At 36.3% G+C, this 26,717-nt stretch overlaps 1 protein-coding gene across 1 annotated transcript in view; it reads right to left on the reverse strand.

Moving 5' to 3' along the window:
• Positions 1 to 26,717, reverse strand: part of WASL (Wiskott-Aldrich syndrome like) — a 75,662-nt gene that overhangs the window by 48,426 nt on the left and 519 nt on the right. The window lies entirely within an intron of this gene.

The raw sequence follows: 26,717 nt of genomic DNA on the forward strand, positions 1-26,717 counted from the left end.
TAGATAATGTTAAAAAATGTAACAGGTTCCTTTCATAGATTAATGTTCAAAAACGTAACAGGTTCCTATTTGATAAAAATAAGGTCCAAATTCTTCTTCAAGTTTTCAAGCTCATTCTTGGTCTGAGGCAGTCAATACTTTCTCACTTATATCTTGTTATTAACTCAATACATAGCACAGTTAGCAGTCAAATAAGCTGTAGACCCACAAACATACCAGTACTTCTCAGCTTGTGGTATTCCCTCTGTGGGAATATCATGTTGGAAACTTTTTAAGCTCCATATATGTCATTCAAATATCACATTCTTGATCAATTTTTTTTCTTAATTTCCTCAAGCAAATACTTCTCCCTCTCCATATTTGCATAACATTTCATGTATTCATCCAATGAAGCACTTATTAAGTGACTTATTATAGATTCCTATGTGGGGTCTGCTTCACCAATACACTGTTTGCCTGCTAAAACAAGGGTCATGTACTCTTCAACCATTACTTAGCCCACAGTACAGTATTTTACATCCATTTTGCATTCACTCACTTACTAAAATGAACCTAAAGGAATGCCTTTCTTAGAATCATATTCACTGCTGCTGTATTATCAAAATTTAAATTATCTTAAATAAGTTTTCAAAAGGGTAGAAAATGCTAACCTGTGGCATTAAAATTATTTTAAGAAGAATGACAATTTTCTTCCTGGCACTTTTTAATTAATCATAAATATTTATATGATATGGTAAAAAACCTCAGTTAACACAGCCCCATCCTATTTTAAGTGCCACACACCACAGGAATTTGCATCCACCAGTTTCCATCATAAAAGTTTGGGAGCAAGAAAACACAACAAAGTCAATATACAGTTTTTAAAAGAATGTACTTCTCCACAAATTTTCAAAGTCCATCAAGGCCAATAAGTCAAGTGAACACAGAAGGAGGAAATAACTTCCAGGACATTTGAATATTTTTTTAAAAAAGAAAACCAAACCACTTTCTTGAAATACTTAATGTCTTTTTCCTCATCAGAATCCCAGATAAAAAATATTAATATCAACTGTCCAGAACTGGATACTTGGCATCGGGCACAGCACTAAGAACTTTACTTGTATGTTCTTATTTAATACCAACCCTAGAAGGAATCAACTTCATGCAAGAAGAAATAAAAACTGAGCCGTGATTTAGTAACTTGCCCATTGTCAGAGGTAGCAACTGTTGGAAAAGGGTTTATAACCCATTATAACTATTCCCAGATTTGCCTACTATAGACCCCATACTGTTAACCACTGTATTGTGTCTCAGTGCAGAAAAATATTTAAATTAAATGTCCCATTTACCCTCTAAATGGGACAAATAGGATTTCAATTCCTTCCCTAAACTAAAAACTCTAACTGAAAATTAACTCTGTAAGAATCCTTAATAGTTAATTTTGATCACAAGAAAGGAGATAAACACATTAGTGTTTTTTAAAAACATAATTTCACTCTTATTAAATACTAGCTAGAGACCTGAAGAATATTGTTTAAAGGTCCTATAAAGCCAGCATTAACTGTAAGCAAAACCTTGCTAACAAAACAAAGATATTACAAGAAAAGAAAATTTTAGATCAATATCACTCATGAATATGGACGTGAAAATCCAAAATGTTAGCAAGTTAAATACAGCAATTCATAAAAAGTAACCAAGACCAACTGGATTTAACACAGAAATGCAAGGTTAACTCAACATTTTTAAATCCATGCATATCACCAACATTCATAGAATGAAGAAAAAAAAAAGATCATTTCAATACATAATGGGAATTCATTTGACAAAATTCAACAACCACTCACGATAAAAGCTCTCAGCAAACTACATTCAGAAGAGCACTTCACTCAATCTGAAAAAGAGCATCTATAAAAAAAATCCTGTTTTCCCCATAAATGTCAAGAACAAGGCCAGGATGTCTATTACTATCATTTATATTCAATACTGTATTAGAAATCCAAACTAAGAACAATACATAAAAGGCATAAAGATGAGGGGAAAAAAAAGTAAAACTGGCATTATTCACACAAGGCATGGTTATGTACATAAAATATGCTATAGAATCCCAGGTTTTGGCACACACACATACACATACTACAGAATCTACCAAAAAAAAGCTACTTAGAACTAATTAGTAAAATTTAGCAAGGTTGGAGGAAACAATTGATACAGTATAGTTTTATATGCTGGAAATAGCAATTAGAAATAAAATTTTAAAGTACCACTTACAATATCACAGAAAAACAAATTCCCAAAAATAAATACTAATATATGTTATGTTCATGGATAGGAAAACTCAATAATGTTATAATACACATTGTCCTTATATTGACCACAGATTAACACAATTCCAATAAAAATCCCAGCAAACTCTTTGGAAGAAGTGTAAAACCCTCATTTTAAAATTTAAACGCAAAGTCTATGGACCTAGAGCAGTTAAACAATCTTCAAAAGAGAAACAGTTGGCTCATCATACTTGATTTTAAGATTTATGATAAATGTACAATAATAAAATCAATATTATATTGGCATAAGACTAGAAAAACAAATTAATGGGACAAGTTAGACTCAGATTCAAACATACAGGGTCAACAAATTTAGGAAAAGGCTCCAAGTCAATTCAATGATGAAAGATAAAGTTTTTTTTAACAAATGATGTTGTATCAAATTGGTAACTATGTGGGGGAAAAAAATGAGCCTGTAAAGAAAATATTCATGATATCTCATATGACCCTTTCTGCACTTGATATAACAACAACAATAGACAATTAGAGATGAACAAGAAGCCTAAACATAAAAAGTTAGAACCACAAAATTTCTAGAAGCAAAAAACTTCACTGTGACCTTGGCATTGGCCAAAATTTCTTAGATTACAAAAAGGATTTTCCAGAAAAGGAAAAAATATATATAAATTAGTCCTCATCAACACTAAAAAATCCAGCCCATGAAAGACATCATTAAAAAATAATTAGGCAAGCCACAGATTGGGGGGAAAAATATATAAATATATATCTGGGATGTCCACCTTTTGGCTTCCCTGGGCCACATCAAGTAAAGAGGAATTGTCTTGGGCTGCACATATATTATATAACATAGTGTATACACACATATACATATACACACAAATACACACACACACAAAAGAAGACTTCTTTTCTTAAATATTTTTTATTATAAAGTTTAGAAAAATGAGAGCAATATAAAACTAGTGGGAAATTTGACCTTGTTAAACTAATCTATTAAATGTCTAGTGCGATGGAAGTTGTCACAATTCTTAGTGAGTTATCAAGGTGCTCGTCAAAATTGTTTGTTCAAATTTTGTTCTTTGTATGCTTCCCAATTGAAAACATTCGTTCACGAATGTATGTGCTGCCAAAGAGCAATGTCATGAGTAAGGCATGATTGTGAACTTCAAAAATGGAACACGCGTGGGGTCACAAAGAAAAAAAAACACTAAAAAACACATGATTTTTACACAAAATGGGTTGCATTACTACTGTCCTGGGCTGCACGTGGCCCACAGGCCACAGGTTGGACATATCTGACATAAAGTATCCCTACAAATTATTAATAAACAGCAAACAAGGGAGGTTCACATATAATGATTCAAGTCTGTAATCCCTGCGCTTTGGGAGGCCGAGGCAGGAGGACTGTTTAAGCCCAGGAGTTCGAGACCAGCCTAGGCAACATAGTAAGATTGCCTCTCTACAAAAATAAAAAATTAGCCAGACATTGTGGTGTACACTTGTAGTCCCAGCTACTTGGGAGGCTGTGGTGAGCCCTGATCATCATCCCACTGTCCTCCAGCCTGGATTACATTGTGAGACCTGACTCAAAAACAAAACAAAACAAAAAACACTAGATATACGAGCAAAATAACTAAAAAGCTACATAAAAAACAAAAATACACAAATGATCAATAAGTGCATGAAAGGTCAAGGAATATCATTAGGAAATGTAAATAAGAACTACAGTGAGTCACCCTTTCATATCCACTAAAATTATCAAAATCAAAAGGACTGGCCACACCAAATGCTGGAGAAGATGTGGAACAAGTGAAGTCTCATGCATTGTTGGTGGAAGTGCAAAAATTGTAAAGACACTTGGAGCACTATCTAAAAGTTTTATAGCCAGGCTCAGTGGCTCAGTCTGTAATCCTGCGCCTTGGGAGGCTGAGGTGAGTGAACTGCCTGAGCCAGTGGGTTCGAGACCCGCCTGGGCAACTTGGTGAGACTTCATCTCTACAATAAATCAAAAAACTAGCCGGGTGTGGCAGCGCGTGCCTGTAGTTCCAGCTACTTGGAAAGCTGACCGGAGCCCAGCAGGTCGAGGCTGCGGTGGCCGGGAGCAGCCACTGCACTCCAGTCTGGGCAACAGAGTGAGACTCCAACTCAAAAACAAAAACAAAAACAAACAAAAAAATAAAAGTTTTATAAAGATAAATATATATCTTCCCAATGACAATGTAATTCCTCTCTCAGGTATTTTCCCCCTCAAATAAAAATGTGTCACATACACACAAAAACTTGCACAGATTATGTAAAAAAATTACATAATTTTCTTGGATTACTTCAAGCTGTTTCCTAGCATTCTGTGAAATAAGTCACTCACAAGAGACTCATTCATAATAGTAAAAAACTGGAAACTCAAATATGTTAATAGGCAAATATTAATAGATAAACTGTGGTATGTTCATCAATGGAACACTACTGACCCATAAAAAAAATGAGCACGTATGCAGTAACACAGATGAAACAAAAACACACTGAGTGAATAGGCCAAAACTAAGTGATAATGACAGAAATCAGAAAGCGATTGCCAAGGACAGAGCAGTCTCAAGGCAGAGGCAGAGATTAGAAAGTAACTGGCTGAATAGGGACTTGAGAACTTTCTGAGGAGTTACAGATATCCTAAACCTTATTTCTGAAGTACTGGTTACACTGTGTTTCACTTGCCAAAATTCATCAAAGTAGATATTTAAGATCTGTGTATTTTATTACATATAAATTATATTCTACCATTTTTAAGTGAAAAAAGAACCTTAATGTGAAGCAGTGTTAAGGTAAACCACTAAACACTACTGATTTCTTATGTTTGACACAATCTTGTTTCAAGATAGCAAGGTAAATTAGGAAGAAAGTTCCTATTAAAAACAAATATTAATGTAACCTTCTTGTTTGCTTTATATGAAAAGAAATCAACCTCATTTTACAAGGGAGATAACATAAGCTTAATTGTAAAACACATTGTTATATTCTCCTCTCATTCATTCACTTGCATTTTCAAGTTGAGAAGTCACAAAAAATCTTAGAAAAATCATGCCTAGTATTCACAAAAATCACATTTTAAAATTTGGAACTTTTAAAATGAAATTAAATACAAAAAATCCTACTTATATTTGTTTAACGCTGTATGGGGACTGGGCACGTTCAAGAACTACAAAGGACACACTAGATTATCATTATAAAAGGTACAAATTATTGACAAGGGCAATTTGGTAAGGCAAAATCAAATGTAAAGAGTGCTTTCCTTTTAACTGAAGAAAACTATTTCTTGGAAATTATCATCGTAAAATAACAGATCAAGTCTGTGAGAATTGTGTGTGTAGGAGGGGTGGTGAGAGTAGAAAGAAACAACCACAACACTGTCCTACCACTAGGGAATTGGCAAATCCATATAGCATGTTCATTAATAATGATACACTTGCTGACACAAAGCAATGACCATAAAAATTAATGTCTGTGCCTGCGGGGGTGTTTTTGCTGAGAATAAGTTCATATGTGTGTAGTCATTATTCAGTAATTCACGCAAAACAAAACCTGGAAGGATTTGTACAAAAATGTTAAGAGGTGTTATTTCTGGGTGGTGAAGTTCACAGATAATTTTCACTTTTATCATTTTTATTCTGTGAAGTACATAAGTCTGCACTAACCAACAGAAATATAATGTAAGCCAAATAAGCAATTTCAAATTTTTAGTAGCCAATATGTAAATAAAGTAAAATTAATTCTAATATATTTTATTTAACTGAATATATTTAAAATCCCACCATTTCAACATCTAATGAATATAAAAATATTAACGAATATCTTACTAAGCCTCAGAAATCCAGTCTGTATTTCATACTTACTGAACATTTCAAATTGATTTAACTTCATTACAGTTGCTCAAAAGCCACATAAAGGCTAGTGGCTACCAAGTATCATACTGGACAGTGTAGAACGAAATCTCTAATAATGAGTACTATAATTTTAATGAGAAAGAAAAGTTATTTTTTAAATAAGTCACTTGACTGCTATCAGAGTCTTTTTTTCCAAGTCTCACAGCTGTGTATTACATAATTTTTTTGGATTACTTCAAGCTGTTTCCTAGCATTCTGTGAAAAATTCTTGTTTTTAAAAATGAACAGGTTGGTTTAAGGCTATAAAGAATAAAGAGATACAACAACACAATATCAATTCAAAATGTAGCACTAAAATGAGTCTTCCTACCAGTACATATGTAGGTACACATATTAAAACAATTCCCAGATTTCTAGGTTTTTCTAATAGTGAATTTCTGACTGTTACATTTGATAAACAGTTATTGAATTCGCATATACTATGAGCATTACTTTGGGTTCCCTTAATGAGATTATGATCATTCAGAATATGTTTCAATCAAATAAAAGTTACAAAGTCTCAGATTTTTCTAGGACTTTCTCAAAAATAGGAAAAAGATCATAATCATTAGGTGCATTAAACACAGGCTCCATTTTGATGTAAAGACAAATAAATTAAAGGCAAAAAAAAAAAATCTAAAGTCAATAGCTTAAGCTTCTAATTTAAGAAACTAGAAAAATAAAATTAAACCAAAAGGAAGCAGATGAAAAATTATAGCAGAAATTAATACAATTAAAAATAGGAATAAAAATGAAAAAAAAACAACTAATAAACTTCTAACCAGCCTAACCAAGTAAAAAAGAAGACACAAATTACTTACACAAATGAAAGAGTTATCACTACTGATCCCCCCACCCCCAAAATTATGGACTTTATGTACACAAATTTGGTAATGTAAATAAAATGGACCAATTCCTGGAAAGACACAATCTACCAAAATTCACACAAGAACTCAACTATCTAAATATGTCTATGACTATTTCAAAAATTGAATCAATAATTAATAATCTTCCAAAGCAAATAAAACAAAAACAAGCCGGGCTCGGTGGCTCAGCCTGTAATCCCGTGCCTTTGGGAGGCTGAGGTGAGTGGATTGCCTGAGCCCGCGGGTTCGAGACCCGCCTGGGCAGCGAGACCTCATCTCTACAGTAAATAAAAAAATCAGCCGGGCGTGGTAGCGCATGCCTGTAATTCCGGCTACTTGAACGGCTGAGGCAGAAGGATTGCCGGAGCCCAGCAGGTCGAGGCTGCGGTGGCCGGGAGCGGCCACTGCACTCCAGTCTGGGCGACAGAGTGAGACTCCAACTCAAAAAAACAAAAACAAAAACAAAAAAACAACGAAAACAAAAACAAAAACAAACACCAGGCCCAGAAGTTTCACTGGTGAATTCTGTTAAACATTTAAGAAATAAATGATACAAATTTCTACAGTTTCTTCCAGAAATAGAAGCAAAAGCAACACTTCACAACTTGTAAGGTCAGCATTAAGCTAACCAAAACCAGACAAAGACCTAACAAAAAGGAAAAATAACAAACCAGTATCTCCCACAAAGATGCAAAAATCAACAAAAGATTAGCAAATTGAATTAAATAATATATAAAAAGAATTATGCACTATTGTCAAAAGAAATTTATTTCAGGTATGCAAGGTTGGCTTGACAGTGAAAAATCAACTAATGTAACCAACCATATTAACAAACTGAAGAAAAACAATTATGATCATATAAATATACGCAAAAAAAAGCTTCTGACTAAATCCAACTTCCTTTCATAATTTTTAAAACTCCAGGAATAGAACTTCCTCAACGTGATAAAGAACATCTATAAATAACCTACAGCTAACACCATACTTAATGCTTTCTCCCATAATATTGGGAACAAAGCAAGAATGTTCCCTCTTACCACTCCCATTCGACATCATTTTAGAAGTACTAGCTAATGCAATTTTTTAAAAAGGTAAGAGGTATACATATTGAAAAGGAAGAAATAAAACTGCAGAGTCACAATTATCTATGTAGAAAAATCTCAAAGACTCAAACAAAAATTTTCTAAACTAGCAAGCTATTATATGAAGCAAGGTTGTAGGATACACAGTTAATATACAAAGCCAACTGCTTTCCTATGTACCAGCAATAAACAACTAAAATCTGAAATTAAAAACATAGTACCATTGACATTAGTACCAAAAGAATAGAAACACCTAGCATAAATCTAGTAAATATGTACAAGATGTAAATGACCACAAAATTCTGATAAAGGAAATCAAAGATATAGAGATATTTAATATTTATAGACAGAAAAACTCAGTACTAGTAAGATGTCAGTTTTCCACAAATATCTACAGTCAATAATATCCTAATCAAATTCTAGCAAGTTATTCTAGCAAGTTATTTTGTAGATATCAACAAACTGAAAAATATGAAAAAAAAAAAAAAAAGACCCAGAATAGTAGACACATTGCTGAAGAATCAGAACGTCAGTGGACTACAGTTTTCAGGACAGTGTGGTATCACTTACAGAACAGGCAACGAGACAAAATATATCAGTGAAACAAAACAGAAAGCCCAGAAGCAGACCCATACAAATATAATACACTGAACTTTGACAGAGGAGTAAAGGCTATCCAATGGATAAAGAACAATACTCTTTTCACTAAGTGGTGAAAAACTAGATATCCACATACAAAATAAACAAATAAACAAACAAACAAATAAATAAATTCTAGGCACTAACCTTACATCTTACACAGAAATTAACTCAAAATAGATCAAAGCTCTAAATGTCAAATGTAAAACTATAAAACTTCTAGAATATAAGAGAAAACCTAGGTGACCCTGGGGTTGGTGATGATTTTTTTTTATAGATAAAATATCAAAACATGATTACTCTATAAAAAGTAAAATTAACAAATTAATAAATTTAATAAATTCATTAAAATTAAAAACTTCCTTTTAGAGAAAGACATTGATAAAAGAATGAAATGACAAGCCACAAGACTGGGTGAAAATATATGCAAAGCACACATCTGATAAAGGAATTTTTTCAAAAACAGATTTTTAAAAAATCTTACAACACAACAAGACATAAACAACCCACTTAAAAACTGGACAAAGAGGCCGGGTGCAGGGGCTCACGCCTGTAATCCCAACACTTTGGGAAATTAAGAAGTAGGATTGCCAGCACCTAGGAGGTCAAGGTTGTGAGCTGTGATAGTGTTACTGCATTCCAGCCTGGACAACAAAGTGAGACCCTGACTAAATAAAATTGGATAAAGGATCTGGACATCTCACTAAAGAAGATATACAGAAGGCAAATAGACATATGAAAAAACAACCAATATTATCACATGGCATTAGGGAGTTGCAAATTAAAACAATGAGATACAATAAATTTTTAGTCATTTTAGAATGACTAAAATCCAAAATGCTGGTAACACCAAATGCTGGTGAGGATGTGGAGCAACAGAAACCAGGAGTCAGTCTGCAGAGTCTAAAGTCTACATACTGTATGATTCCAACCATACGACATTATGAAAAAGGCAAACACTATAGAAAATATTAAAAAAATTAATAGAATCCAAGGATTCAGCAGGGAAGGGGAGGGGAATTAGTGTGGAGCACAGGGTATTTTTAGAGCAGCTGAACTATTCTGTTTAACACTGTAATGGTGGATATATGACATTATGTACCTGTAAGGCAAAAACCCAACTATCTGTACAATACAAAGAGTTAAACCTAATGTAAACTATTTAGTTGAATTAATAATAATGTATTGACTTGGGTTCATAAATTATAACAAATTTACCTAATGCAAAATGTTAGTAATAGGGAAACTGGGGAAGGGAGACAGAGTACCTGTATGGAAACCCTTTGTACTTTTCTGCACAATTTTCCTGTAAACCTAAAACTGCTCTGAAAAATAAAGGCTATTAATTTTTTAAAATGCAAGCCAGCCACCTATATTGAGCAAGCAGTCCTTCAAACATAAATATAAATAAAAAGCCAAGAATAACTTAAACAATTGAGAAAAATCAGCATCAAAGGGCTGAGGACTACATGAATATACAGAGCAAGTGATTCTGCCAGAAAAAGTATTTTCAAAAAAATTTTAAGTCTATTCGTATCTTTAGAAGTATTTAAATATTATTGTTAAAATACTCTGTTTAAAAAATGCCTGTAATCCCGCTCCTTTGGAAGGCTGAAGTGAGTGGATTGCCTGAGCCCGCGGGTTCGAGACCCACCTGGGCAGTGAGACCTCATCTCTACAATAAATCAAAAAATCAGCTGGGCGTGGTAGCGCACCTGTAATTCTGGCTACTCGGAAGGTTGATGCGGGAGGATCGCCGGAGCCCAGCAAGTCGAGGCTGCGGTGGCCAGGAGTGGCCACTGCACTCCAGTCTGGGCAACAGAGTGATACTCCAACTCAAATAAAAAAAAAAAAAAGAAAAGAAAAGAAAATGACATCAGAAAGAAATCTAGATCTAGACAAAAGTGTTAAGGGTACCAGAAATGACAACCAAATGGATAAAATAAGGCTTTTTTTCTCTTACTATTTAAAATATCTTTAATCTTCAGTGAAAAATAGTAAAAAAAAAAAATGTATCTTAGAGTTAATATGTTTGTAGATGCAAAATGCAAGGCAACAATATAGCATAATGGCTTGGAGGGCTCCCACATCACTAGGCCATAGAAATGTTTCTGCTCCATTATAATCTTATGGAATCACCATCACACATGTGGTCCATCGTTAACCGAACAAGTGGCACATGACTATAACTGGGCATTATTTTGTACTTTAAAAAATGTTAATGAAATGGCTAGAACATAAGAAAATTATAAAACCACAGACATAAATAAGACTTGAATAATAAATAAAAAGTACTTGTTTTCCAATGAAAAGCCTCAATACGTCAGTTCTTCCTAAATTAATCTACAAATCCAATGCTATTCCAAATTAAAGCAAGTATTTTTTGGTGGAGGGTAAAGCCATAATAAAACACTGAGAATAAGAATATTAAAATAGCCAGAAAATACTGCAAAGAAGAAGAATGACTTACTCAAATAAAATGTATCATCATTATAAAGATACACTAACTAAAATTCTGTGTACTGGCCAAGATATGAAAGAAATAGAAACAGAAATGAAAGAAATAGAAGAGATATTAAAAAAAATTAAGTATTCCTGATAATTTAGTAATTTACAAAAATAGCATTTCATATAGGTAGGAGAAAATAAATTGTTCAATAAATGGCATTTAAATAACTAGCTATTTTTAAAAACTATAAAGCTGGATTTTACTATAGTTGTTTCCCAAAGTCACTTCCAGAAAGATTAAAGTACATAAAAACATTAGGAAATGTGAGCAAATGTGTTTGCAATTCTGAGCTAGAAAAGTATTAAATAAAAACTTGATATAGTAATGGAAAGATTATTACCTGTACAATGACCAGAAAAAACAAATTTTTTTTCAAAAGATAAATGACAAACTATCAAAAAATATTTTAATATACAAATATTATCTCTGACACATAAGAGCTCCTCTAAGACACTAAGAAAAAGACAAATAGCCCAATGGAAAAGTAGTCTAAGGTCAAGCCAAAGAATAGACAATTCACAGAATAAGAAATACGAGGGGAGACCAAGACACCCCCAGAATTTATTGATAAAAAAATTGGGTATTTATTCTTACTTGTTTAAACTTCAGTCACTTTCAAAGTACTCTCTGTTTGATGCAATATACCTATTGAGATTTTTTTTCCACTGCTCAAAACAGTTTTTGAACATGTCAATTTGGATGCCTTTTAGTACTTCTACCGGTGGGGCATGGGTTTTGGTCATGCTGGTTTTGGTCAAAAATTGCTGAACACTCAGTGCAGTGTGGACAGGAGTGCTGTCATGGTAGAAGAACCAATCGCCTATTTGCCACAACTCAGGACATTTCTTCCACAAAACATAACCTTCACAAAACTTCCAGATAAAAACTTTGGTTGACCATCTGATCAGGAGGAACAAATTTCAAGTGTACTGCAAGAGATCCACCCTTCAAAAGATAATTCTGGACTTTCTGGTGTTCCCCCTCATATAAATGGACAACAGACATGGAAAGACATTCAACCTCACTAAAAAGTATGAATCAAATGAGACAGATGTTTTCACCAGTGAAGCTGTCAAAAGCAAAAAAGATTTTTTTATACCTAGTGTTAATGAGAATATATAGTTTAAGTAACAAATGTTTTGGAGAACAATTAATCAATATCTATCATGTCATGCTCATATCTTCTATTTTTACTTCTTAGAACTTATTCTACAGAAATACTTGGAAGGACATGTAGAAATATATATATTTGAATGTTCATTATAGCACTGTTTCTAAAGGCAAACACTTGGAAGTCAAAATACCTATTATTATGAGTTGAATTGTGTCCCCCACAAAAAATACGTTAAAGTCTGACCACCATGCGTGTGAATGTGATCTTACTTGGAAAGGGGGTATTTGCAGATGTATCCAAAGTTAAAATGGAAGTCATTAGGTTTCACCCTATTCCATTGTGACTGGTGTGCTTATAGGAAGAGAAGACACCGAGACAATGAGAGAACGCCATGTGAAGACGCAGGCAGACACTGGAGTGATTAATCTGCAAGCCAAAGAATGTCAAGGAATGCCAGCAACTGACAGAAGCTAAGAGAGACTCTCTCAGTGCCTCCAGAAAGAACTAACCTGGCCAATACATTGATATTGACTTGTTTACACAACTGTGAGAAAATAAAACTCTAAATTTAAATTTTAAGCCACTTAGTATGTGGTAATTTGTTACAGAACCCTAGGAAACTATTACATTATACTTATTAATAGAGGTTAATAAGTTACATGCAAATATAACTTGATATACTGCAGTAATAAATGGGTATACAATGCAATAGATGTAAATGATAAACTGACAGAGAAATAGACAATATATTTATATGAGTGGAAAAGTTGCAGAATAAGATATATACATTTTTTCAAGCAAATTAAACAGAACATCTCTCTACTTCTTCAACTCTGCCGAAATCCACCCTCTTTGAATGCTGACCAAGTCAGACACAAGTTAGAGTGCTCCATTCTGTAATCTTGGCCTTGACATCTCTACAAACCTAATTCCACTCTCACAGCCTCGATAATCAACACTCTGAAAAAGGAGTCCAAATTCTAGTCCTACAATTCCCACTATCTAGTTATCTCCAATAGAAGCTCTTGTTGATTGGAATGCACAAGTTAAATAAATAGTGCCAATTTTTTTCTTGACAATGTTTCTGGTATTATAGCCTTGGGATGGCAACAAGATTTCATTTATCATAAACTTAGACAATTAGTACTGGTTGCCTTTAGGAATATCCTGAGTATTCAGAGACCACATCTGAACTCAGTAGGAAAAAGTGCTATGATTGCTAGTATTTGCATACACTGAAAACTTCTTTTTTTTTTTTTTTTTTTTTTTTTGGCTCCAGATGTTGCTACAACCCAGGTTCCTTAGCCAGAGCAGATATGCTAAGCTAAGGAATGAGAAAGTGTTTAGTAAACTTTAAAGCATTACTCAGTTATTCCTATTATGAAAAATGATTTCCAATTTTCTCCATCTCTAGATCTTTCATGTCTTGAAATGTCTTGAATTGAAAACCTTACTGGCTCCTTAATACCTAGGGAATGAAGCTCAATCCTTGAGCTTGAAGCTCAAGGTCTTCCAATGTGCCCTCAAATTTACCCTTTAAATATATCAACCACTGTTTGTCTAAGCAAATACCATTCTAAAGTCTAGCCAAGCCAATGTATTCAATATCTCCCAAAACTCCACACACATTTTCTATCCCAAAGTTTTTGCTTATACATTTCTCTAGACAATCTTCAATTAATGACAGTTCAACTTAAAATTTTTCAACCTTACAATGGTGCAGAAGTGTTACATTCATAGACGCCATATTTTGAGTACCTACACAACCATTCAGTTTTTTGAGTATAGTATTCAATAAATTACACAAGCTACCCAACATCTTATTATAAAATAGGCTTTGTTTTAGATGGTTTTGCCAAACTGTAGACTACTATAAGTGTTCTGAGCACATTTAAGATAGGCTAGGCTATGCTATGTTTGGTAGATTAGGTGTATTAAATGCATTTTTGATGTACAGTATTTTCAACTTACAATAGGTTTGTCAGGACATAACCCCATCATAAGTCAAGGAGCATATTTACCTGAACTGATTTGATTCCTTGCTCTTGACATAAATTCTATAGGCCATTTAAGGTCCTCTTATTTATGTCCCACAATGATGTATCAAATCCCACATTGACAGAGCTATCTCTCTTTTCTATTCAAATCTTTAATGTGTGTTGGCTTGCAGCATATTATCTTTTAGTGCATAATTTTTTCCTCCCACAGCTAAACAAACTACTAAGGGAAAAAGACTGGATTTTCCTTACCATTTCCTCATACTCCAAGATACTGGGAGGGTATTATGTATTCAGTATATCCTGAAGGTTTGAAGATGTTTTACTGATACAAATCATTTGGGTTTCTGAATCGCTTAAGCATCAGTTTGTGCATTACAAAAGGAGTTGATGGATAAAACTCAATCAGTTCTTTCATTAATAAGGAAATTTCTTAGGTATTTAGGTACCCTCTGATACTTTCATGGCAACAAAAGTAATATACCATACTTGAGAGAGGATTTCACTTATTTTTTAAAAAATCTTAGAATGGCAGGAATCAATCAGTTCCTTCATTAATAAGGAAATTTCTTAGATATTTAGGTACCCTCTGATACTTTCATGGCAACAAAAGTAATACACCATACTTGAGAGAGGATTTCACTTATTTTAAAAAAAATCTTAGAATGACAGGAATGTATCACAGAAACATAGAACTGAATTCCATATGTTCTCACTCATAAGCTGACCTTGAACAATTACAATCCTATAAGAAAGTGATTGGCAGTAGTGGGAAACTGGGGGGAGGGGGGTTGGCAGTTGAGGGAAACTGCTAGGGGAGGGAGGGGCATACCTCATCAACAAGGGTACCTGCATGATCAATGTTTATATACCTAACCCTGAAATGTACCCCACATCTTTATAATGAAAATTAAAAAACAAAACAGAATGACAGGAATGATACACAACTTCATTTCTAATAGTTTTAGTTTCTTTAAATCTAAGATAAAAGTTTAACTTTATAATACAACTTGAAAAACATTTCATCGTCCTGAGTTTACTGTGTCTGCCGTGGAATAATTTCAATCTCATTTCATTTTTAATAGCATTTTATAGACATCTTTTATATTTCCCTTTTGCTTCAATCTAGCTGGTCTTTAATGAGTCCTCCTTTTATGGAGAAAGATTTCTACAGTAAATCTTCAGGTCAAGTTAAAAATAAGTTTAAAAATCACTATGACAGATGAACCAAGGAGTCAAGAGTATTGAGGAATGTCTTAGTCCATATGTGCTGCTGTAAGAGAATACCTGAGACTTGGTACTTTATAATGAAAAGAGGTTTATTTCTTACAGTTTGGGAGGTTGGAAAGCCCAAGGTCAGGGGCCCACATCTGGTGAGAGCCGTCTTCCCGCATCACCCCATGGAAGAGGAACAAGAGAGCACATGACAGAGAGACAGAGACACAGACTGGGAGCCAAACTCCTCCTTTTACCAAGAACCCTCTCCCACAAAAAGGAGCCCAGTTCCTTAATAGTGGCATTAAGCCATTCAAGGGCAAAGCCATGACATAATCACTTTTTTTTTTTTTTTTTGAGTTAGAGTCTCACTGTCACCTAGACTGGAGTGCGGTGGCCGCTCCCGGCCACAGCAGCCTCGACCTGCTGGGCTCCAGCGATCCTTCCGCCTCCGCCTTCCAATAGCTGGAACTACAGGCGTGCGCTACCACACCCAGCTAATTTTTGCTTTATTGTAGAGATGAGGTCTCGCCAAGTTGCCCAGGCGGGTCTCGAACCCGCGGGCTCAGGCAATCCACTCACCTCAGCCTCCCAAAGGCGCGGGATTACAGGCTGAGCTAAATCACTTCTTAAAGGTCCCACCTCTCAATACTGTTTCATTGGGGATTAAGTTTCAACACATGAACTCTGGGGGACCCATTCAAACCACAGCAAAGAACAATTCAAGTAAACTAACAAGTAGTCATAGTAATTGAAACATAAAATTACTACATAGTTTCCACTGCATCATCTTTTCTTTTCTTTTTTCTGAGTTAGGGTCTCACTCTATTACCCAGGAAAGGTCACAGCTCACTGCAGCCTCAGCCTCCTGGGTTCAGGCAATTCTCTGCCTCAGCCTCTCAAATAGCTGGGACTATAGGCAAGCACCACCATACTCAGCTAATTTTATTGTAGAGATGAGGCTGGTCTCAAAATTCTGGGCTCAAGCAATTCTCTGCCTCAGACTCCCAAAGTGCTGGGATTACAGGTGTCAGTCATTGTACTCGGCCTTGATCTTATTTTCTAAAGGGGGCTTTTCTATACTTACCTCTTCAGCATGATTCCAAATTGAATTATTTAGTCTCTTTAAGAAAGAGTTACAATTCCTCTATAACACATTAATTCCAAAGATAAAATGTTTTCTAATTTCACTCTCCTATGTTGCTACTTAAGTGGTGGAACCCTCTAATACATCTGAGAATACTGACACAGATGCAATAAATAAAACTAAGATTTAGTTTTTGTTACATTTATAAATAGAGTTAAACATGCCAAACATCTAATTATGAAACAAGACTTAATATAGCAGGTCCTCAAATAACATCCTTTTGTTCAACCTCACTTCATTCTACATCCTTTCATAATAAATTTTTTGTTGTTGTTTAAGAGACAGGGTCTCGCTGTCACCCATGCTGGAGAGTAATGTGCCATCATAGGTCACTGCAGCATCAAACTCCTGGGCTCAAGTGATCCTACCACCTCAGCCTCCCAAGAAGCTGGTACTACAAGTGCACAACACTACTCTCGGCTAATTTTTTATATTTTTATAGATGGTAACATAGTGAGACCCCATCTATAAAAATAGATGGGGTCTCACTATGTTGCCAGACTGCTCTCAAACTCCTGGCTTCATGCGGTCCTCCCACCTCAGCTTCCAGAGTGCTGGGATTACAGGTGTGAGCCACTTCACCCGACCCATTATAACTTCACTAAAAAAAAAAAAAGAGAAAAAGAAAAAAAACAATCCCCAATTGGGTCTACTGCTTGTGTGGAGCTTTCCTAGACTCCCCAGGTCCACGTGGGTTTTCTCTAAGTACCCAGGCTTCCCTCCATGTTGCAAAGATGTGCATATCAGGTTCACTGGCATGTCTGCATTGTCCCAGCATGAGTGAGTTTGGGTGTACCCAATGGAAGGATGTCCTATGCAGTGCTGGTTCTTCCCTTGTACCCTAAGTTTTCAGGATAGGCTCTGGCCATCTGAGACTAAACTGGAATAACTGGGTAAATGACTACCTTACCTGCTTTTGTTAATCTTACTTAAATATGTATATAACTCACACTCATTTTAATGATCAATACTAAAAGTGTTTCAGTCTTTATTTAAAAGTTTGGTGACATTTTTCTGTAATCAGAACTTAAGTGGGAACTTAACTCTTGTTTATATCAATTCTATTTATATCAATCTTGTTTATATCAAATAGCCTATGGTAAAACTAGTTACATCATGTGTTGTTTTGCTTAAAGTCACAGTTTCCCAGAATCTACCGATGATGTTGAAACCTCCTATAAGAATTATATTTAACAATGTATATTCTATTACTCTGAATAAGAATGTATAACTTCTTTTGTTTACAAAACCTTTCCAGAAAATTGTAAAACACATAATGCTGAGTTTCTTATCTATGGGACAAAGCTATGACTTCTAGACAGAATAATTTATAAAAAAAACTCAACTCTTATCTATTCTTTTAAAATTTATCTTTTCTAATCAAAACTAGAACAAAGTTACCAACATAATTCCATTAAAATATTTTATTTAAAAAACTATAAAATATGGACAGAAGTTAAACAAATGACACTAACCAGTGTTTCATTTGGAAATCTTACTCTTACCAGTTTTTATAGAGACTTTTTAAAAAAATCATCCTTCAGAAGTTTAGAATACTGAGGCATTTGGTAGGAGTTGCTCAGCAGCACTACGAATAGAACCTGGCTCCTCTGTCCTTGAGCCAGCACTTAAGCGGCCCCAATTCTCCAATGTGGGGAATCTTGAATGTCCTACTCAAATTTGTTTTCTAAAGCAAGAAATCTCATTTTTTTTCCCCTAGACGTTTGACATTATTCAGAGATACCATTTTTACTTCAAGTAAAAGATAATTTTTAAAAAATAGTATATTTTAAATTAAATCTCTCAAACTGTTCACAACAAAAAAGAAAGATGGCCAAAGAATGAGTGGCAGAACTCAGGGAAGGGGACACCGTTCCGAGGGCACACTCTTATCTTTTCTTCAAGAATTCTGCTTTTTAATGTCCAGAACACTGCAAGAACAATGGTTGAGTAAGTAAGAAAGCTAGTAAAAAGATAAAACCTAGCCCTTTAGGCTGGGCGTGGTGACTCAAGTCTGTAATCCCAGCACTTTGGGAGACTGAGGCGAGGGACTCTGAGCCCAGAGGTTCGAGATCAGCCCGGGCAACTTGGTGACACCTCGTCTATAAATATATCAAAATATATATATCCAGGTGTGGTAGTGTGCAACTGTAGTTCACGCTACTTGGAAGGCTGAGGTGGAACAATCACCTGAGCCCAGCAGGTCTACGCTGGTGGCTGTGAGTGTGCCACTGTACTCCAGCCTGGGCGATGGAGTGAGACTCCAACTCAACCCCCACCCCCCAAAAAAACCCTAGCCCTTCAGATCTTAAAAGAAAGCAGAAATGTCTAATTTAGACATTCAATTGGGTTTCAGAAAAGTTGTGCCAAAGGTTCTGGTTTCTCTTGATACACTGTTTCAAAAATATACAATTCATTGATATAATAAATCAAAATTTGTTTGCTGTCCAGTGTCTTAAAAAAATTAAAAATTAAAATAATGAGCCAAAATTGTTTTAATTACATGAATGAATCCACATAGTAAACTCAACTTTATGTCAGTCTCTAAAATAACCAAATCAATTTGCAATCACTGTTAAGTCAAATATTTAAACTAAAGCTTAATTTTTTTTTAAATTTTAGAAAATAAGTAATAAAATGTAACACTTTATCATATCACTAATACAGTGTAAGAATTAGGGTCCTAGAAAGAATTGATCAACAAAAGACATTATTAAAACTACTACATTTTAGTTTTTAAAAAGCACTGTTTTTAATAAACCAAAATATCTTGTTATTATAAAAAAATAATAACTATCCATGCATGGTGGCTCATGCCCATAATCTCAGCACTTTGAGAGGCTCAGACAGGAAGATTGCTTCAGCCAAAGAATTTGAGACCAGCTTAAGCAACACTGCGAGACCTTGTCTCTACAAAAAATCAAAGCCTTGCAGGATGTAGGTGGTACACACCTGCAGTCCCAGCTATTCAGTAGGCTGAGGCCAAGGATTGCCTGAGTCTAAGAGGTCAAGGTTGTGGTGAGTTGTGACTGTGCCAACTGCACTCCAGCCTGGGCAACAGAGTACGATCCCAACTCAAAATAATAATAATGATGATGATGATGATTATCAATAATTCTAAGTTAGCTAGGAGTTGATTATTTCATTACTAATGCCTTTTCATTCTGTCCACCTAGTCTTTTTCAAAGTGAAATGCCTATTAAATTGTGATACTTAGAAAAAGGTGAATCAGAAAGGAGAAATTTCCATGAAATAATTCAGAAGCATCTGCCTTTCACTTACAAATATGCTTTCTTTGTCTCCAATGTTCAAAATACATGTATGCCAGGATTAACAGCAGAGGTGTTCTTTCCTCCTACAAAGTCCCTGACATCTGGAATAGTTAGACTGATAGAAAATGAACGCTGGAAAGACTGTGTAGTTATCTTGTCCAATCTCTCATTTTCAAATTAGAAAAGTAAAGTTCAGGAAGGCAGAGATTCTTGCTCACACTCACAATTAATGGTAGCAGAACATGGACTAAAATCTAGGAGACTCCCAACTCTTATCAGTATCCCTTTCTTCCTTCAGTCAGCAGCCAGGGAGGCTCACACTGCCCAGAGACTCCCCAAAAAGACATACTCAAACTGCTCCTTAACTTTTAATGGACACACTCTATAATTAACTGACTTGAAACAAAATTGTTAAAATTAACTTACCTGTATCAAAACAAATACAATAACATTTTATTGTAAATCCTCCCTGCAGTTACAGGAAATCTAAACTGGGAACTGAATAGTATTAGTAACAACTTTGTTTCAAATGTTTCTCCAAACTCCCTGGACATTTTATAAGTGTCAGGTACCCTTTGTACTTCTCATAATTATTGCATTATGCTTTGAGGTCCTTGACTAGGCCCATGTTATAAATCTATACACTAAAACTCAAACTGGTTAAGAAATTTGCCTATATTACAAAGCTAAGAATAACCAGAAGCCAGGATTTATAACCCAGCCCTGCTGGAATTTTCTGAATCTCTACTTGTGCTTATAGTCCACCCCTATATTACATACATTTTTATGCTTATCTTTCCCCTCTACACTAAAAAGAGTACTGCCTCATCTTCGTATATTCCAAATCCAGTGAATTTTAACCTTTTTCGTTCCTCATTACTCCAGGTGAGAAAACATTCCCAACCCAAACTTCTCACCAGTACAGTAGCAAGACAAAATCTCTCTAAGCATATCTTTCCTCTATGCCTTTTAAAAAATCACTATCCAAAAAAGTCTGATTTAGAACAGAAACAAAATACTGTTAGAGAGCTACTGGTACCACCTATATTAGATAGCAGCAGAATTAAACCACCTTGTTCTCCTAAAAATGAAGATTAAAGTCCAGTTATCATCTACATGAGAAACTGAAGGTCTTAACCTGATCAAGCAATGTGAAAAGGGGAATGGGCTCCTAAGGAATAAGCAAGCGGGCAATTATTATCAGTCAGTCAGTAAGTATTCACTGATCTGTGTGCTAAATGTTATAAAAATTCTAAAGTACTGCCTAGGCATAAGGTCTATGTCCCAGAATTACATATAGGGTGAGGAAACAAACAAAAACTAACTAAAGAATATAAGCAAGTCAAAATAAGTGCTGAGGAATTAAAGGAAATGCAGATTAAAGTTGATTTTTAAAAATGGCTTCAGTCGGGCTCAGTGGCTCAGCCTGTAATCCTGCGCCTTTGGGAGGCTGAGGTGAGTGGATTGCCTGAGCCCACGGGTTTGAGACCCGCCTGGGCAACTTGGCAAGAACTCATCTCTACAATAAAATCAAAAAAATTAGACGGGCGTGGCAGCGCGCCTGTAGTTCAAGCTACTTGGAAGGCTGAGGCGGAAGGATCGCTGGAGCCCAGCAGGTCGAGGCTGCGGTGACCAGGAGCGGCCACTGCACTCCAGTCTGGGCAACAGAGTGAGACTCCAACTCAGAAAATAAAATAAAATAAAATAAAAAAATAAAAATGTCTTCATAAGTATCACTAAGTCTTGAAAAAACAAGCCAGGTGAGCATATAGTAAACACTATTAATCCCAACCCATTTAGACCAGAGATGGTTATAGAGGCCTAGTTTAAGGTTTTATTTTCCCCAATTCTTAATACCTCACTTATTGAGGACTCTACAAGGAGGGACCCTCCAAAAAATGGAAATTGTATAAAAAGTTGTGTATTTGTTCTTACATGTTTAAACTTCAGTCACCTTCAAAGTACTCTCCGTTTGATGCAATACACCCACCCATGCAAGCGCTTTTTCTAATGCTCAAATCCATTTCTGAACTCTTCTATTTTGATGCTTCTTAGTGCTTCTGCCATTTTTGGTTTCACCTCTTCCACATAAGCAATTCGTTTCCCTTTGAGGACAGTTTTCAACCAGTGAAACAAACAAAAAAAGTCAGGAGATCCAATGAATAGGGAGGGTGGGCACGGGGGTCATGCTGTTTTTTGGTCAAAAACTCACATGCTCAGTGAGGTGTAGGCAAGTGCATTGTCATGTTAAGAAGCAGTCACCTGTTTGCCACAACTCAGGATGTTTCCTCCACAAATCCTAATGTAACCTTCTCAAAACTTCTGGATAAAAACTTTGGTTGACTGTCCAGAGGAACAAATTCTGAGTATACTATAAGAGGCCTGTCCTCCAAAAGATAAATCTGGTTTTTTTAGGGGAGTCCTCCAACCTATATACTATACTCTACTTGACAAAACTGCATATATTCTTTGCAGAAAATGAGATGTGATTTAACATTACAAGAAAAGCAACAGAATTAATCACTTTGTTTAGAATCTTCTTAAACTGCTCTATCATAATACTGCCAGCTAATGAATGACATCAGAACTACTTTAAGTACATAACATATACTTACATATAAATTTAAATCAAACTTCAATTTCCGTAAAATATATTTTTTAAAACTGTGGCAAACAGATTGACTGATGATTCACCTTCACTATGAAACCAATCAGCATTTCAAAGCCTCATTAACAACCAAACATACTTCCAGTTAATGAAATACACGTTTTTGTGTACTCTTTCGGCTGGTGGTTATAATGCCTACCTTTATTGAAATTCCTTTCCCCTATATAACAGGGACCAAATTCTGCTGGAGACTTAGTTCTTGAATTCCAATACTTCCTTAATTCGGGCCCTCATCATATTTCACATGGACTACAGTAAACAACTACCTGATCTCCGTTGTCTCCACTCACAATCCTCAATTTACTTTCTATCCTGCATCCACCTTTCCCCTGAAAACTTTCTAAAAGTCAAATCTGATCTTGTGGTTTCCCACTAACTAGTGCAATACTTCCTTAACTATGTCTCCTTTTTACAGCTATGAAATGCACATTGATATCTTCAAGGGTCAGAGAAATGCTGTACTAAAATAACTTGTTTTCACTTAATTGTTTACTTAAAAACTTGTTTTTTTTTTTAACTTAATTCACCTTTAACTCACAAAATATGAGAGGGGACCCCAAAACACCCAGAATTTATTTACAAAAAATTGTGTATTTTTTCTTACATGTTTAAACTTCAGTCACCTTCAAGAACTCTGATATAATATACCTACTGTGACACTTTTTCCACTGTTTTGATCTCATCAACTCTGATGCCTTATAGTGCTTCTGCTGGTTTTCTGTTTGTTTCACCTCTTCTACATGGGCAAAACGTTTCCCTTAGAGGACTTTTTTCAGACAGGGAAACCAAGAAAATCACTTGGGGCAAGACTGGGTCAACAGGGAGGGTGGAGCACAGGGGTCATGCTGTTTTGGGTCAAAAACTTCAGAACACCCAGTGCAGTGTGGGTTTGCACTCATAAATCACCCAACATGAAATGGGCTAATGCATTGAAAGAATCTCCCAAGAAAAAAATCTACTGAAGCTGAACAGTCTCTTACAACAACACTAGCTGGTACACTTATGCCAACAGGTTCCTAAAACATTTACCTAGTAGGGAAAGCCTGTACTACAAGAAGCCCATCTCTAAAAGATAATTCCAGGTTTTCTGGATTCCCCCTAGTATAGACCAAAGATTAAAAAAAAAACAACTATTAACATTTCCAATGTGCACGAGGACTACCCTATCAGAAAACAGTGGACTTCAGCAGGGGTTTTCATTCTGTGATATATATTAGAATCTTCTGTCAAGCTTTCTAAAAATAAAAATGCCCAGACTTCACCTCTGACCCAGGGAATCTGAATACTACCTTGGAACTAAGCATGGTAATTTACATTTTTAATAACTTCCCCAAAGATTCCAACTTACATTTGAGAATCCAAACAGAAACCATCCTTGCTCCATAACAAACTATTAATAGGCCTCCTAAATTTCCAAGCTATTTCATACTTCTCTTCAACCTAGGGAGTACCTGTTAATCGTAAATATTCAGTTATCACCCACTCTAACTGAATTACTTACTTATCCTCTCTTCCACCACCCTCTCCTTTCATCCCCTAAACCTTTACAAAGTTTCCACATTTTACACACAGTCCCTCTAATCCACACAATCACCTTATTTTACAGATGAGAAAACCAAATCTAGCATAGGAAGGTTAAGACACTTGCCCAAAGTGACCCTGAGTTAGAATTTATGTTTGATAATTACAAAGCCAGGGTGTATTCCATTTAGACATGCAGCCTCTTATACATCACTCTGAAGTACTGACTTACTCATCTGTTTACGTGTTTCTTTCCCTTTTTATACCCAGTAGGCTCCCTGAGAGCAAGTATCAAGCCTCCCTGATTTTAACTTCAGCATTTACGTATTAACTTCATACCCATCTACTCAATGAAGGAAGAAATCAGTTCCTCCAGAGCTAGGACTATGTATGTCTACCACTGTTTCATTTATTGAATTCTTAGAGCTCTGAATACACTCTTGCCTCACACATTTGATCTAACCTATAGATCTAATCGCTGGACTTATGAGACAACGCATTTCAGCATTGTTTTAAAATGCATAACGTGCATAGTCAACAAAGGGGGTACAAAGATTATTCCAAAAAATTAAAATGGCATTCTTATTTTGCTATTAACTGGGAACTTCAAATTTTAAAGTTAATCTTCACAACAATTTCATCTCACAAGAGCAGGCAACTATAACCGTGTGGTCTTAAATGACAAATTCAAAAGTTGATTAATAATAGATGATATAAAGAAAGTGAGCACTGAATACTGACAGCCTATTCAGCAATCTACTTATGCTAACCAGTGTGCAATGCTCTCTTTTTCTATGACATCTGTCATTTTCTGAAACCAGTCAACACTACAGGTAAGGACAGAGCAATTAGGAAACTCGTGTCCAAATGTACGGTCCTTCCATCCTAAAGTTAATGTGTCTGGTGGGTAAACATAACACAACTACTTCCTTTTTGATACAAAATATATCACAAATTTACTAAATCAGCAAAACTGAATTTTTTTTTCATTTGTAGGTAACTAACATTCAAAGTGCTGAAGAGGTTCCGAACTAAACTGATTGGAAAATATGCAAAAATTAGGACTGCCTTAAGAATTTTACATTTTAATTATTTGAGTTCTGGTGAAAAAAATAAAGTGATTATTCCTTTTACAGTTCTTTTACAATTAAATCAATAAAAGGAAAAAAACCAAACCCTTCTAAAGCAACATGATGTAGTGGAAAGTGCAATGAGACTAGGCATCAGAAGTCCTGGTTTTCTAGTTCTGGTTACTTTACCAAATTGCTGTGTGACTTGGACTCACAGGTTCAGTTTTCTCATTTATTTAAAAAAAGGAGGGGGGATGATTATTTTTAAAGGTGTTACTCAAAATTCTCACTTGGAACCACTTGCTTCATTCTTCTCATCAGTAAACTCAAAGTGAGAGAACATTTAATATTGTGAAATAAAAATGACATCTGAAACTAAATGGAACAATTCAATCTCCAACTGGAAGGCACAAGACACAAAGAGTGGACTCCTATAAAGTTAACAATTAAACCAGTAACTTTCCGGAAACTGTCTAATCCTAACTCCTTAAACGAGCAGGTGTAACCTGGTGTGGCATGCCTAATATCACTGAGAAAAATTATACAGTGCGCGGCTCCATGGACAGTTCTGCAGGCGTTTCCCGGGCTCCAGGGGCCCACACTCCGCAGGTGCTGGCAAGCAGAGATGAGGGAGAGAGAGACCCACCTGGTCCCATACTGCAACCGGGTCACCGCGGCCTGCCCCAGGAGAGGAACCTCCCCACTCCCAGGAGCCGCCAGCGACCAATAGTCACGATCGCTTCCGTCAACAACACCCATGCCCCTTCCCGCAGCAGCCCAGCTCGCTCCCCACCGGCCGTCGGGGGGTGGAACCGGCCGCCCAGCACCAAACCCAGAATCACTCTGGGCCCCAGAGGCTAAGAACTACCGGGAGCCGAGGCTTCCCTGCGCATGGCTGCGGGGATTACAGCACCCTCTCCCACCAATGAAAAAAAAAAAAACCGTGAGAAGGAGCAGAAGTCAGGCCTGGGCGCGACTGCTAGAGAAACAAGCCCGTGTCTCTGCCCGCGGGAACCGTAGCATCTCTCGCCCTCTCTCGGCTCCGAAGACACCCGGGAACCCGCACTCGACCTCACTCCCCCCTGGAACCCCGGAGAGAGGCTGAACACTACCTTGGGGTCCGCTACGCTTCCCGATCCCCCACCCTCCGGCCTGGCATTGTGAGGGAAGGTGTCCCCAGATGCAGCGGGAGGAGGCGGCGCGAGACACAGCAAGGGCCCAGTTCGGAGACGCGGCGGCTCGGGCCGGAAGCCATCCCCAGTGGCTCGAGAGTCAAGTTCGCCCGCGCAGCGAGGGCGCCGGCCGGGCTCGGTCCAGCTGAGCCCGGGACAGGCCTCCGCGGCGACGCTCCCTCGTCCCCGGCAGCTCGGGAGGCGGCGTCCGGCCGTCCCGGCCCGCACCCGGGAGCAGGGCGAGTGCGCCGACGCGGGGCCGGGGCG

The sequence above is a fragment of the Carlito syrichta genome, unplaced genomic scaffold (assembly GCF_000164805.1).
Source record: "Carlito syrichta isolate Samal-C Ts95f unplaced genomic scaffold, Tarsius_syrichta-2.0.1 Scaffold302715, whole genome shotgun sequence".
In the NCBI taxonomy this organism is placed as follows: domain Eukaryota; kingdom Metazoa; phylum Chordata; class Mammalia; order Primates; family Tarsiidae; genus Carlito; species Carlito syrichta.